General features: G+C 38.4%; 1 pseudogene across 1 annotated transcript; it reads right to left on the bottom strand.

Moving 5' to 3' along the window:
* Positions 1-3,303: 3,303 nt before the first annotated feature.
* Positions 3,304-4,232, bottom strand: LOC116085211 (annotated as a pseudogene). The gene has a single exon (XR_004116449.1). The product of XR_004116449.1 is annotated as a cytosolic Fe-S cluster assembly factor NUBP1 pseudogene (transcript).
* Positions 4,233-13,230: the final 8,998 nt, after the last annotated feature.

Here is a 13,230-nt window from a genome sequence, read left to right as displayed (position 1 = left end):
ACACACACACAAATGAAAATAAACTGCAAAACTAAAATGTTTATTTAAGGCTTTTGTATAATCATTTTATAAAATAAAAAGTTAAATTAATCCAGATTTACAAAAATGTAAAGTATTCTGTGTATATCTCAGGCATTATTACTGAACTATGCCTTGTTTTCAGACATATTAAGTTTTGTTTAGTAAAAAGGCTTCCTCCACTGGTTTGGTTTTTAAAGAATTGCCATACTATTTAACAGTATTTGATTTTGACCTTCAATTCAAGTTAAGCAGAGTAACTGGGTGAACACAAGAAACAAATTGTTTCCCAGTTTAAACAAGTGCTTTCTTTATAACCTAGAGAGGCACAATATAATGAACTATGAACAACAAAAAGGACTTTCATATTATCATGTGATAGCCTCTTTGCCTAATGAAATCACTTTAACCTAAGTGAACTCAATTTGTGTTCAAATTATTAGTTTTTTTCCTGTTATGGCTGTGTTGTTCAAATACGGTATTTAGAGTTAATTTGAAAGTTTATACTGTAATTTGGTAATTCACTTTATATTAAGAGTCAAAAATCACTTAAGTATACTATCATATTGTCTGCAAATAGTGATAGTGTGACTTCTTCCTTTCCAATTTGTATCTCTATGATCTTTTGTTGTCTAATTGCTCTGGCTAGGACTTTGAATACTATATTGAACAGGTAAGGAGAGAGTGGACAGCCTTGCCTAGTCCCTGATTTTAGTGGGGTTGCTTCAAGTTTCTCTCCATTTAGTTTGATGTTGGCTACTGGTTTGCTTTATATTGCTTTTACTACGTTTTAAGTATGGGCCTTGAATTCCTGATCTTTCTAAGACTTTTATCGTGAAGGGATGTTGGATTTTGTCAAATGCTTTCTCATCATCTAATAAGATGGTCATGATCAGGCTTCTTTCTTTGAGTTTGTTTATATAGTGGATTACATTGATGGATTTTGGTATATTGAACTATCCCTGCCACCCTGGGATGAAGCCTATTTGATCATGATGGATGATCATTTTGATGTGTTCTTGGATTTGTTTTTTGAGAATTTTATTGAGTACTTTTGCACTGATATTCATAAGGGAAATTGGTCTAAAATTCTCTTTCTCTGTTGGGTCTTTGCATGGTTTAGGTGTCAGAGTAATTGTGGCTGTATAGAATGAATTGGGTAGTATTCCTTGTGTTTCTATTTTGTGGATTAGTTTGAGAAGAATTAGTATCAGGTCTTTCTTTGAAGGTCTGATAGAACTGTACACTAAATCCATCTGGTCCTGGGCTTTATTTGGTTGGGAGACTATTAATGACTCTTTCTGTTTCATTAGGGGATATGGGATATGGATAGAGGATATGTTTAGATCATTTCTCTGATCCTAATTTAACCTTGGTACCTGGTATCTGTCTAGGAAATTGTCCATTTCATTCAGATTTTCCAGTTTTATTGAGTACAGGTTTTGTAGTCGGATCTGATGATTTATAATTTGTTTGTTTGTTTGTTTTTTGGTTTTTTGGAGACAGGGTTTCTCTGTATAGCCCTGGCTGTCCTGGAACTCAACTTTGTAGACCAGGCTGGCCTCGAACTCATAAATCTGCCTGTCTCTGCCTCCCAAGTGCTGGGATTAAAGGCATGTGCCACCACTGCAAGGCCGATGATTTAGAATTTGAAATACCCGAGATACAATTCACAGACGACATAAAGCTCAAGAAGAAGGAAGAACATATTGTGGATACTTTGGTCCTTCTTAGAAGGGGATCAAACTATCCATGGAAGGAGATGCAGAAACAAAGCTTGGACCAGAAACTAAAGGAAAGGCCATCCAGTGACTGTCCCACCTGGGGATCCATCCTATATACAGTTACCAAACTCAGACACTATTGTGGATGCCAAAAAGTGCTTGCTGATAGGAGCTTGATATAGCTGTCTCCTGAGAGGCTCTGCCAGTGCCTGACAAATACAGAAGTGGATGCTCACAGCCATCCATTGGACTGAGCACAGGGTCCCCAATGGAGGAGTTAGAGAAAGGACTGAAGGAGCTGAAGGGGTTTGCAGCCCATATGAGGAACCACAATATGAACCAACCAGTACCTCTAGAGCTCCCAGAGACTAAACCACCAACCGAAGAGTACACAGGAGGGACTCAAGGCTTTAGATGAATATGTAGCAGAGGATGGCCTTGTGGGACATCAGGAGAGAGGCCCTTGGCCTTGTGAAGGCTCCATGCCCCAGTATAGTGGAATGCCAGGACAGAGAAGTGGGAGTGGGTGGGTTAGTGAGCAGATGGAGAGGGAATGATGGGGGTGGGGCAGTTCAGAGGGGAAATGAGGAAAGGGCATAAAAATTGAAATGTAAATAAAGAAATTATCTAATAAAAAAAGAAAGAAAAAAACCATTACCCTTTCACAAACAAAAACAAAACTGAATAAAAAAACCCAAAGAATCAAAGATATAATACCCTATATTTGTCAAGTTCATTTGCCCTGAAGATCTGGTTAATATCATCATATAACATAACTAAGAGGACCATGCTGGAAGGGCTGGACATCTACCAGCACTACATGTGTGGTGGGTGCAGGCCAGAGGTCTGAGCACTTGTGAGAGAGCAGTTCCTGACCTGTGCCACAGGCCTATATGGGCTCTTCCCAGTCTTCCAAGTTGACCTGGAGCAAAGTCTAAGCTAGAATCCTGATGTTTAGAGTCTGGACCCCAGCATACTCCAAGTGTTCATGTGTAAAGGAGAAAGGCAGGACAAAGGATGGGGCTACCTACCTTTCATTGTCTTGCCACAGTGCGGTGGAAATCTGGAATGACTTCCCTCAGCAGGTCTCAGTTCTATGTCTTAGTCCCAGACAATATGGACAATTATATCTGTCTCTCAGAAGTGTCAGGTAATGGTTTGTCTGGGACCCTGGGAATTAATGAATGTCTTGAAGGTACCCATCACCTCATGGGTGACTTACAAGCTTTTCCAGAGGTTCTGATGGCTCCAAGATGAAGCACTCATACTGATCCCAATGTGACTGGAGACCTCCCAGAGCTGGAGACCCCAGTGTGGGCAGAGACTGGTGTCATTCTTCCTCCTGAGGAGGCCACAATTCTCCCTCTGTCTCCCCTGAGGCAGAAACAGCTCCTGAGAGTCCTGTGACTGAGAGGGTTCCTAGTCCATTGGATTCCAGAGAGCAGGCCCTGAGGAACAGGTTTATGGAGATATTTTTATTTTCTGATAAATGGCAACTGAATGCAGAATGCCTCAAGATCAAAGGATCTTGAGAAAATATGCAGATATTGATTACAGTGTCTTAATAAGTGAGTTCAAATCTTGTGAGCATCTGGTGGCTGTGACACCACCTGTCCCCCACTAACCAGGTATGGCTGGACACATGGCCTACCAGCTCTGTGGTTAACAGGTGGCAATTGATTCTGTCCCACGTCAGACAGATGAGGTTCTCATCATGTGACTCCAGATGAGGGATCTTCAGGTCCTGGCACATGACCTCTGTACCCCCAGTCGTGGGAGAGAAGATCTGAGCCTCTTTCTTGCACTTGGGGCAGATGAAACTGCTCATGTTCTCAACCACACCGATGATGGGCAGCTTCATCCTGTGGCAGAAACTGATCTCTTTCCGGACATCCTGGAAGGCCACCTCCTGAACGATGATGAGGATCACCGCCTCACCATTGTGTGCCATGGGCAGATACTGGACCACAGAGAGGTGTTCATTGCACATTCCAGGTGGAGTGTCTATGATGAGGTAGTTGACATCTCCCCAGTCTACATCACGGAGGAATGGCTTGATCATACCGTTTTTCTTTGGTCCCATCCAGATGACAGCACTATCAGGGCTACTAAGCAGGAAGCTCATAGACATCATCCCCCAGGTTGTCCTCCACGTACAATGGAGACCAGCTGGAGACACTCTGGTGAACCTGCTCTCCATCTAAGCCCATAATCTTGGGAATCAATGGTCCACAGAAATCGATGTCCATAAGAGCGACCTGTGTGTCTCCATCCTCGGCCAGGCCATGGGTGAGGTGGGCACTGAATGTGCTTTTTCCAAACGGCAAGCACCAAGATCCTGTGTCTCATCATCTTCATCTCTGATTTCCTCCATGGCTGGTCCAGTGTGGCCCCAGCTCCAGATGCGCACAGTCTCTGGTTGGGGCATCCATGACATAAGGCTCCTGAGCTTGCCTGGATGCTGTCGACACTGTGGCAGCCATGGGGACCCTCCTCCTTCCTGCCCTTGCCTGGAACTTCAGGGGTATGCTCCAGACTACATTTTTAATCTTTAAAGATTTTTGATTTCAAGTTCTTAGGGTAGTCAAATCTGTTATGAGGGGGCCTCCCTGAAGAGGATGGCTAGAGTAACTCTTCTGTGATTATGACAGTTTCACTGTGGGTAAAATAAGAAAAGGCAATTTTCAACAGTTCAAATTACAATCAAGAATAAAGAATTCTAAAATTATTCATTGACTTGTCAATGCCTCTTTTCATACATTTCAAGTTTTTAAAATAGTTTAAAGTACGTGGCAATACTATTTTATTTGAAATTTTGTACTAGTTTTACAAGCAAAATGAAATCCTGGCAAGCCAACTTCCTATCTGTGCTTCATTTGTTTTAGCAGCCATTAAATAAATTGAGTGATTTCAAAGACCTTTTATGACTATATAGGTATGGGAGTTGCATAAGCTACAGTCTAGTTTAAGTAGCATTATATCCGGAGCCGTCTAGGACAGGCTAAGACTAGCAGGTAGCATTCCTAGAGGTGGCCCACTGCTTTTTGCATGATACATGATGGGTGAGCTCTGTGATGCAAGGTTCCATAGAGACTTCATCCCAGGATTGCTTCTTGCAGCTGATATGCTTTTCCTGTCATTATTAAATATATGTAACAATCACTAGGTATTAGCCCACCCTACTGGCCAGATTTCTGCAGGTCAACGAAGATCTTGTAGTGATGCTGTATAGACAAGTAGATGATTTCTTAATTATTAGTGATAATCCTTAAGAATTCCTAAAATTATATTAGTAATTATTAATATCTTTTATAAGAGGACTGCTATTAAATCGTTTCTGATGTCAAAACTGCAATGAGAACTCTGCCAGTCATCAAGTGTCCCGGGTTAAATGCTTCTGAGATAGAAAGCAGGCATTTACAACTTAGAATACGTATCTATTGATTGGTAAAACAACTAGCTAAAGGTCATAAAAGAAAAACATCAATTTATTATAGGTGAAAGGACAGAAAATAAAATATCGACTGGGTTTATCTATACAAAATTTCAATGTTAACTTTTTTATGGCCTTGAACTCTTTATTAACCTGTAGAGCTAGTAACAGATAATGAATGTCTAGTCTTAATGGATACATATGTAAACATCTCTGTTGTAAACTTCTTACTTAATTTATGATTTGAATTTATGTGTAAACTGTTGGCAAACTTTTTACCATGTGATCATGTATTCTGAAAGATGTATAAGTGCTGAGGATAAAGAGAGCAGAGGGAATTCTTTTTGGAGAACTTTTTGGAGAGAGAATTTTAGAATTTTTGCAGGAGAGACTTTTTGGAGGAGAACTTAGAAATAAACATTAAAATCACTACTCAAAGTGTTTTCTTCCTGAGACTTTCACTAGCCGGCTGGGAGTCCAGAGCTGTGAAATTTCTGCAGGGATAGGAACAAAGCTACTTTTCTTAATTCTCTGCTATTTTATGATGAAGTGCTAAATTGACAGAGGCTCTGCAGTTTCTGGCCTCAGAGGAACTCAGATTGGCAGGTCAGCTACCACTGCAAACTAAGTTAGACTTAAGATAGTTAAAAGTTGTTATTATAATAAAAGCAACTGTAATATTTCCCAAGACCAAGTCTTACCCCTGCCCACACTCTTTCTCCTCGGCTACCTTAAAGAGAGAACAAGAATGCTGGAGCTGGCCGCCTGCAGACTTATTAATTTAAAGATAGAATTTTAAGTGACTGGCCTTGTCCTAGGAAAGTTTTATTTTTCTATGTTTGCATCACATATTTTGACACAATTGTCAAATGTTAGGCACACGTAGTTATCTGAGTTGATTTTTGGCACCCTCTATTCTATTCCATTGACCTACATATTCATTTTGTGCTATCCTCATTCAGCTGTCCCATCTTTAAATACCAATATTTTAACTCCCATTGAAAGAGAAAGATCTTGGGTCAAGTAAAAGCCTAGATAATTAGGAGATGTTAACATTCAGGAAGAACAGAAATATGGTTTAGTCACTTTTCTATTTCTTTGAACTCTTACTGAAAGCTATGCCTGGCTAGGGACTGCTCTCTCCTGTGGATCTATAGGAATATACTTCAGGTGGGTATCAGAAATGATCATATGTTTTAAGATTTTTATAAGATGGTTCCTCTTCAGATTCCCCTCTTTCTCCTGCTTGTCAGCATGTTTTTCAGCAGCTGAGTATAGCTGTGATATATATTAAACATGTGATATATATTAGTGGTGTGTGTGTGTGTGTGTGTGATTTGTGATGTGTTCAGTTCTTATAATATTTTATGTGTGTGATTTGTGCCATTATTTTATAGCTATTTTTTATTACTTTTATTTAGTTTACAGTCCAGTTGTTACCACCCTCCCTGTCCACCCCCCGTAGTTCCTTATTCCATTCCTTCTCCCTCCTCTCTCCAAGAGGATGTCCTCACCTACCCCAAAACTCCCTACCCCCTCTCACGGAGCTAGGCCTCCCCATTCCCTGAGGCCTCAAGATTCTTGAGGGTTAGGTACATCACTTACTGAGGCCAGACCAGGCAGTCCTCTGCTGTATATGTGTTGGGGGCCTTGGTCCAGCTTGTGTATGCTGCCTGCTTGGTGTTCTGTCCATTTAGTGTTTTGATTATTATGTGACTAGAGGATTTTTTTTTCTGGTCCAATCTATTTTGTGATTGTAGGCTTCTTGTACATTTATGGCCATCTCTTTCTTTAGGTTGGGGAAGTTTTCTTCTATGATTTCGTTAAAGACCTTTTCTGGTCCTTTGAGCTGGGAATCTTCACTCTCTTCTTTTCTTATTTTTCATAAGTTTGGTCTTTTTATTGTGTCCTGAATTTCCTGAATGTTTTGAGTTAGGATTTTTTTTTTTATGTTTTGCATTTTCTTTGACCATTGTGTCAATATCTTCTAAAGTTATCTTCTATGCCTGAGATTCTCTCTTCTAACAATTGTATTATGTTTTGATGCTTACATTTGTAGCTCCTGGCCTCTTTCCTAGGTTTTCCATCTCCAGGGTTACCTTGTATTTTCTTTATTGTTTTTACTTCCATTTTTAGGTCTTGGGTCATTTGTTCAATTCCTTTATCTGTTTGATTGTGGAAGATAAGCTAGCATATTATCAGAGGCATACATTATATGACAATTTCAATATTTTCTACTAATTATATCTTTTAATCTTTGAATAGTAACTGAATAGATCAAATCATAAATTCAATATAGAAAGATCCCAGTGTACAAATAAGGATTATGAACATGAAGAGTTTGTAAATACAAAAAAGTTACAATGTTTTATTCTGAAACAGTAATTCCATCATGTATCTTTTATAAAGGAAAACACAGAAAGTAGATGCAGAGCAGACCGATAGCTCTACTCTGAGCTGCACAGTTAATGAAAGCTCTGGCTTACACCACTCCATTCTTAATGTTGCCAGTGAGGCTGGAGAACAGCTGATGATCTGAGAGGTTTCCGAAAAATAATTTTTCACTTTGAGGAACTTGTTAAGATCTTGTCCCATATTTCAACTCTTTCAATAATGCTTCTTTGGCTGCTCATTCAATACCCTCCTGTGCATACCTTAGGCATTCCTATGACAAAACGTATAAAATGGCATCAGGCATTTTAAAAAAAGAGATGATCTTATGTATTTTAGGCTCAAACTCACTATGTAGCTAAGAATAATTTTGAATACCTGATCCTCCTATTTTCAACTAATGAGCTGTGGTATTATAAACATGTACTTCTACACTTGGTTTTATACGGTGCTCAGAGAAAACTCAGATGTTTTGTATGCTGAGGAAGTACTGTGTCAACTGGTCTATATCTCCAGCCCATATTTGTAAAGTTTTATAACCATTATTATCGTCTAATTCTAGAATATTTCTTTACTGTGAAAGAGAAGACAGCTCACTAATCTTTCTGTCTCTATATTTTGCCCATTTTATATAATCCATGTGAATATAATAATAAAATATACAGCCTTAACTTTTAAATTAGACATATTTCATGTTCTAATTTATGATCTATAGTTGAGAATGTTTTATGTTACTTGTGCTAATATTGAATGAAATGATATATATGTGTTTATTAGACCTAATCTTTTGACATTGAAACATGATATTAGTATGTATAAAGTTCTTTTTTATTAGATATTTTCTTTATTTACATGTAAATTTCTCCTTTCCCAGTTTCCCCTCCAAAAACCAAAGAAACAAACAAAAACAACAAAGACAAACCCCGTTGCCTCCCTCCTCCCCATGCCTGCCACCCCACCCTCTGCCACTTATTGGCCCTGGCATTCCCCAACACTGGGGCACAGAATCTTCACAGGGCCGAGCTCCTCTCCTCCTATTGATGATCGAATTTGCAATCCTCTACCATACACATGCTGGTTGAACAATCAGACCCATCCATGTGCAGTCCTTGGTTGGTGGTTGAGACCCTGGGAGCTCTGAGGGTGCTAGTTAGTTCATATTGTTGTTCATCCTAAGAGGCTGCAAACCCCTCAGCTCCATTGGTCCTTTCTCTAATTCCTTCATTGAGGACCCTGTACTCAGTTCAATGGATGGCTGTGAGCCTCTCTACATCTGTATTAGTCAGGTACCGTCAGAGCCTCTCAGGAGATAGCTATATTTAGGCTGGCTTGCCCTTCCTTCAGTCTCTGCTCCATAGTTAATCTCTGCAACTCCTTCTGTGGGTATTTGGTTCCCCCTTTTAAGAAGGAATGAAATGTCCACCTTTTGGTCTAAAATCCAGTTATAAAAATAAAAAAATAATGTTTTAAGTAAATTAGCAATTTTGTGGTGCACCATCTACATAGTTATCCCGTAAGCCACAGGTTGAACACACCTGATACAGAAAATATGTCTAATTTTAATCTATTACAAGAAGGATAGAAATAACTGGGTTATTTTTTGAGGCAAAGGAATTAAGAATTGTAATAAATACAATAATTTTCAAATATTTCTGCTTCTTAATTGAAATAATTTCTATATACTATTTACATGTGCTTAACGGCAAATGAAGGCTTTTTTTTTTTTTTTTTTTTTTTTTTTTTTACATTAAGGTCACTTTTAGGACTCAAAATACATCAATATCTTTTATAGTTAGAAATTGTATCTAAGCAGGAAGCCACTATATTTGCTATAGACACTAAAAATAATGATTAATTATCTTGATAGTTTTAATATAATTTAGAGGCTGGGAACAGCTTTATTCTTCTTTACCTATAATATTTTCATTTTATTCTTTGAGGATTTCACAGAAATATGCAATATTTCTACTGATACATGTAGAGCCTCCTATTTGCCAACTGCAACAAAACAAATGAGGAGACAGAATTTGATAGAGGATAGGTTTTGGGGGGAGCAAATAGGAAGAAAATTCATATTTTTTGAGATATTCTTTGTTCTCTCATGAAATTTCATTGAAGGGTAGAAAAATGTTTGTTTTTTTTTTTTCTGGAATTATCTTGGCCCATTGACGTGCTACAGTCTTGCTAACATAAAGAAGAGATGTCCCATGGAATTTAGAGGACCAAGAAAAAGTAGTTTTGCAAGTGAATAGTGTTATACATGAGTTGATAGAAGAGTTTGCTTGAGCTCAGTTAAGGAAAACTATTGCTTCCTGATAGGACAGTTCTCTTTCATTATACATTTACTTTCAATTTCTCTGTAACTTTTAAACTAATCCCTTTCACTTTGATTATTTTCAATCTTTGTATTTTTCTTATTTTCAAAATTCTACTATTTTATTGAATTTTTTTATACAATGTATTTTGATCATATTCTTTCCCCTTTCCTAATTCCTTTCAAATCCACTCACCCTTTTATCCACTCATCTTTTCTTTTTTTTTTCTCTTGTGTCTTCTTTCTGTCTCAACACTTTGTTGTCATATTTCCTTTAGACAGGAGCAATTCTGGGTTAAAAATTTTGAGATGAGTGGGTGGTCACATCACTGAACTGGGGGCCTTGCCTAACCTCTGATATGGTCTCTACAGGTTCTCCCTCCCCTTTGTAGGGCATTTCAGTCAATTTTATTCTCCTTGGGTTAGGTCCTAGGAGCCTCTTGCTTTTCTAGCATCTGGGACTTGCTGGTGGCTACCCCTAGTTCCCCATCCCCCATTGCTATGCAACTCTCTTCAAATTCCTGACAATCTGTATATCATCCCCCTTTCCTCCTATACCTGATCATGTCCCCTTGTTCCCCCTACTTCTCCTTTCTTCCTCCAAAATCCTTTCTACCCTCTACCTCCCCTGATTATTTTATTTCCCATAATAAGAAGGAATGAAGCATCCACACTTTGGCCTTCATTCTTCTTGAGCTTCATATGTTCTGTGAATTGTATCTTGGGTATTCCTAGCTTTTGGCCTAATATCCACTTATCAGTAAGTGCATACCATGTGTGTTCTTTTGTGACAGGGTTACCTCACTTAGGATGATTTTTTCTAATTCCATCCATTTGCCTAAAAATTTCATGAAGTCACTGTTTTTAATAGTTGAGTATTATTCCATTGTAAATGTACCACATTTTTTGAATCCGTTCTTCTGTTGAAGGACATCTGAGTTGTTTCCAGCTTGTGGATATTATAAATAAGGCTGCTATGAACATAGTGGAGCATGTGTCCTTGTTATATGTTGGAGCATCTTTTGGATATATACCCAGGAGTGGTATGGCTGGGTCTTCAGCTATGTCCAATTTTCTGAGGAGTCACCAGACTGATTTCCAGAGTGGTTGTGCCAGCTTACAATCCCATCAACAATGGAGGAGTGTTCCTCTTTCTCCACATTCTTGCCAGAATCTGCTGGCACCTGAGTTTTTCATCTTAGCCACTCAGACTGGTATGAGGGGGAATCTCAGGGTTGTTTTGATTTGCATTTCCATGATGACTAAGGATGTTGAACATATCTTTAGGTGTTTCTCACCCCTTTGAGTTTCCTCAGTTGAGAATTCTCTGTTTATTTCTGTTCACCATTTTTTAATAGGGTTATTTGGTTCTCTGAAGTCTAACTTCTTGAGTTCTTTGTATATATTGGATATTAGCCCTCTATCAGATGTAAGACCGATACATCTTTTCCCAATCTGTTGGTTGTGGTTTTGTCCTATTGACAGTGTCTTTTGCCTTACAAAAGCTTTGCAATTATATAAGATGCCATTTATCAATTCGTGACCTTAGAACATAAACCATATGTGTTCTGATCATGAAATTTTCTCCTGTGCTCATTCGAAGCTTTTACCCACTTTCTCTTCTATTAGTTTCAGTGTGTTTGGTTTTATGTGGAGGTCCTTGATCCACTCAGACTTGAGCTTTGTACAGAGACATAAGAATGAATCAATTTGCATTCTTCTTCATGTTAATAGCCAGTTGAGCCAGCAACACTTGTTGAAATGCTTTTTCCCACAGGATGGTTTTAGCTCCTTTGTCAAAGATCAAGTGGCCATAGGTGTGTAGGTTCATTTCTGGGTCTTTAATTCTATTCCATTGATCTACCTGCCTGTCATTGTACCGATAAAATGTACCTGCCTGTCAGTGTACCGATAAAATGCAGTTTCTGTCATTATTGCTTTGTAATACAGCTTAAGGTTAGGGGTAGTGAATAACTCAGAAGTTCTTTTAGTGTTGAGAATAGTTTTTGCACCAGGCAGTGGTGGCGCACGCCTTCAATCCCAGCACTTGGGAGGCAGAGGCTTCTGAGCTCAAGGCCAGCCTGGTCTACAGAGTGAGTTCCAGGATAGCCAGGTCTATACAGAGAAATCCTGTCTCAAAAAAAATAACACTCACATACACACACACACACACACACAGAGAGAGAGAGAGAGAGAGAGAGAGAGAGAGAGAGAGAGAGAGAGAGAGAGAGAGAGAGAATAGTTTTTGTTATCCTAGGTTTTTTTGTTATTCAGGGAAATACAAATCAAAATAACCATTAAATTGCACTTCACTTCGTCATCTTAGTCAGATATGTGGATATTAGCCCAAAAGTTCGGAATATCCAAGATTCAATTCACAGACCATATGAAGCCTAAAAAAAGGAAGTCCAAAATGTGGCTGCTTCAGTGCTTTTTAGAAGGGTAAACAAAATACTCACAGGAAGAAATTTGGAGACAAAGTTTGGATCAGAGACTGAAGGAAAGGCCATCCAGAAACTGCCTCACCTGGGGATCCATCCCATATATAGACCCTAGACCCAAACATTATTGCAGATGCCAAGAGTTGCTAGAAACAGTGTTAACAAGCCACAACCCCCACAGCTCCGGCGGACTGGGCCAAAGAATACACATGGAGTGACCTATGGTGCTGGTCACATTTCTTTTCTTGCTTGTTCTTCATTTTATTTTATCAAACTTATGTTTATTACTTTATCCTAATTTAACTTCAAAAGGTAATATTTTAAGAATAATTTATAGATGAATCAGGCTGAGATCAGTTAGTTTGACAGAATAAAATTGAGTTAGAACCCAGTGTTTCTATCAGAGAACATGTGATTTGGTGTATTTAACTATGCGAGAGAGTCATTGAATTAGTGTGAAGCTATGGGAATTACGATTAGTAATTCACTTAGAATCACATAGTAATATACAATTTAGTTATTCATGCAGTAATTGCTATGTGTGTATATATGTAAGAAATATACATAGTGCATTTCTCTTCATCATCAACTTGGGGGGTGGATTAACCCAACAACTTCTGCTGTTCTGTACCTGCCTATTATTTATACACAACTGATGCATACACCTATTTGTACTTTCATAGATAGTTGAAAAATGTTTGATTTATGGAGTATTCTTGTTTTGTTAGTCATTGTATTCCTAGTACATATAGTGATATCTGAGATGGAGATAATTATTATACATATATATATTATATATATTCAATATATAGAAACATTGAATAAAGTTAGAAATACAGTTTAAATTGAGGACTTAATACATATGATTTAATCAAAACCCTGGGTAAAAGCCAGCAAGATGACTCAGTG

This window comes from Mastomys coucha, unplaced genomic scaffold (assembly GCF_008632895.1).
Source record: "Mastomys coucha isolate ucsf_1 unplaced genomic scaffold, UCSF_Mcou_1 pScaffold9, whole genome shotgun sequence".
Taxonomy (NCBI): Eukaryota; Metazoa; Chordata; class Mammalia; order Rodentia; family Muridae; genus Mastomys; species Mastomys coucha.
Note: the sequence above shows the minus strand (reverse complement) of the source record. Positions and strands in the feature narration are given on the sequence as shown.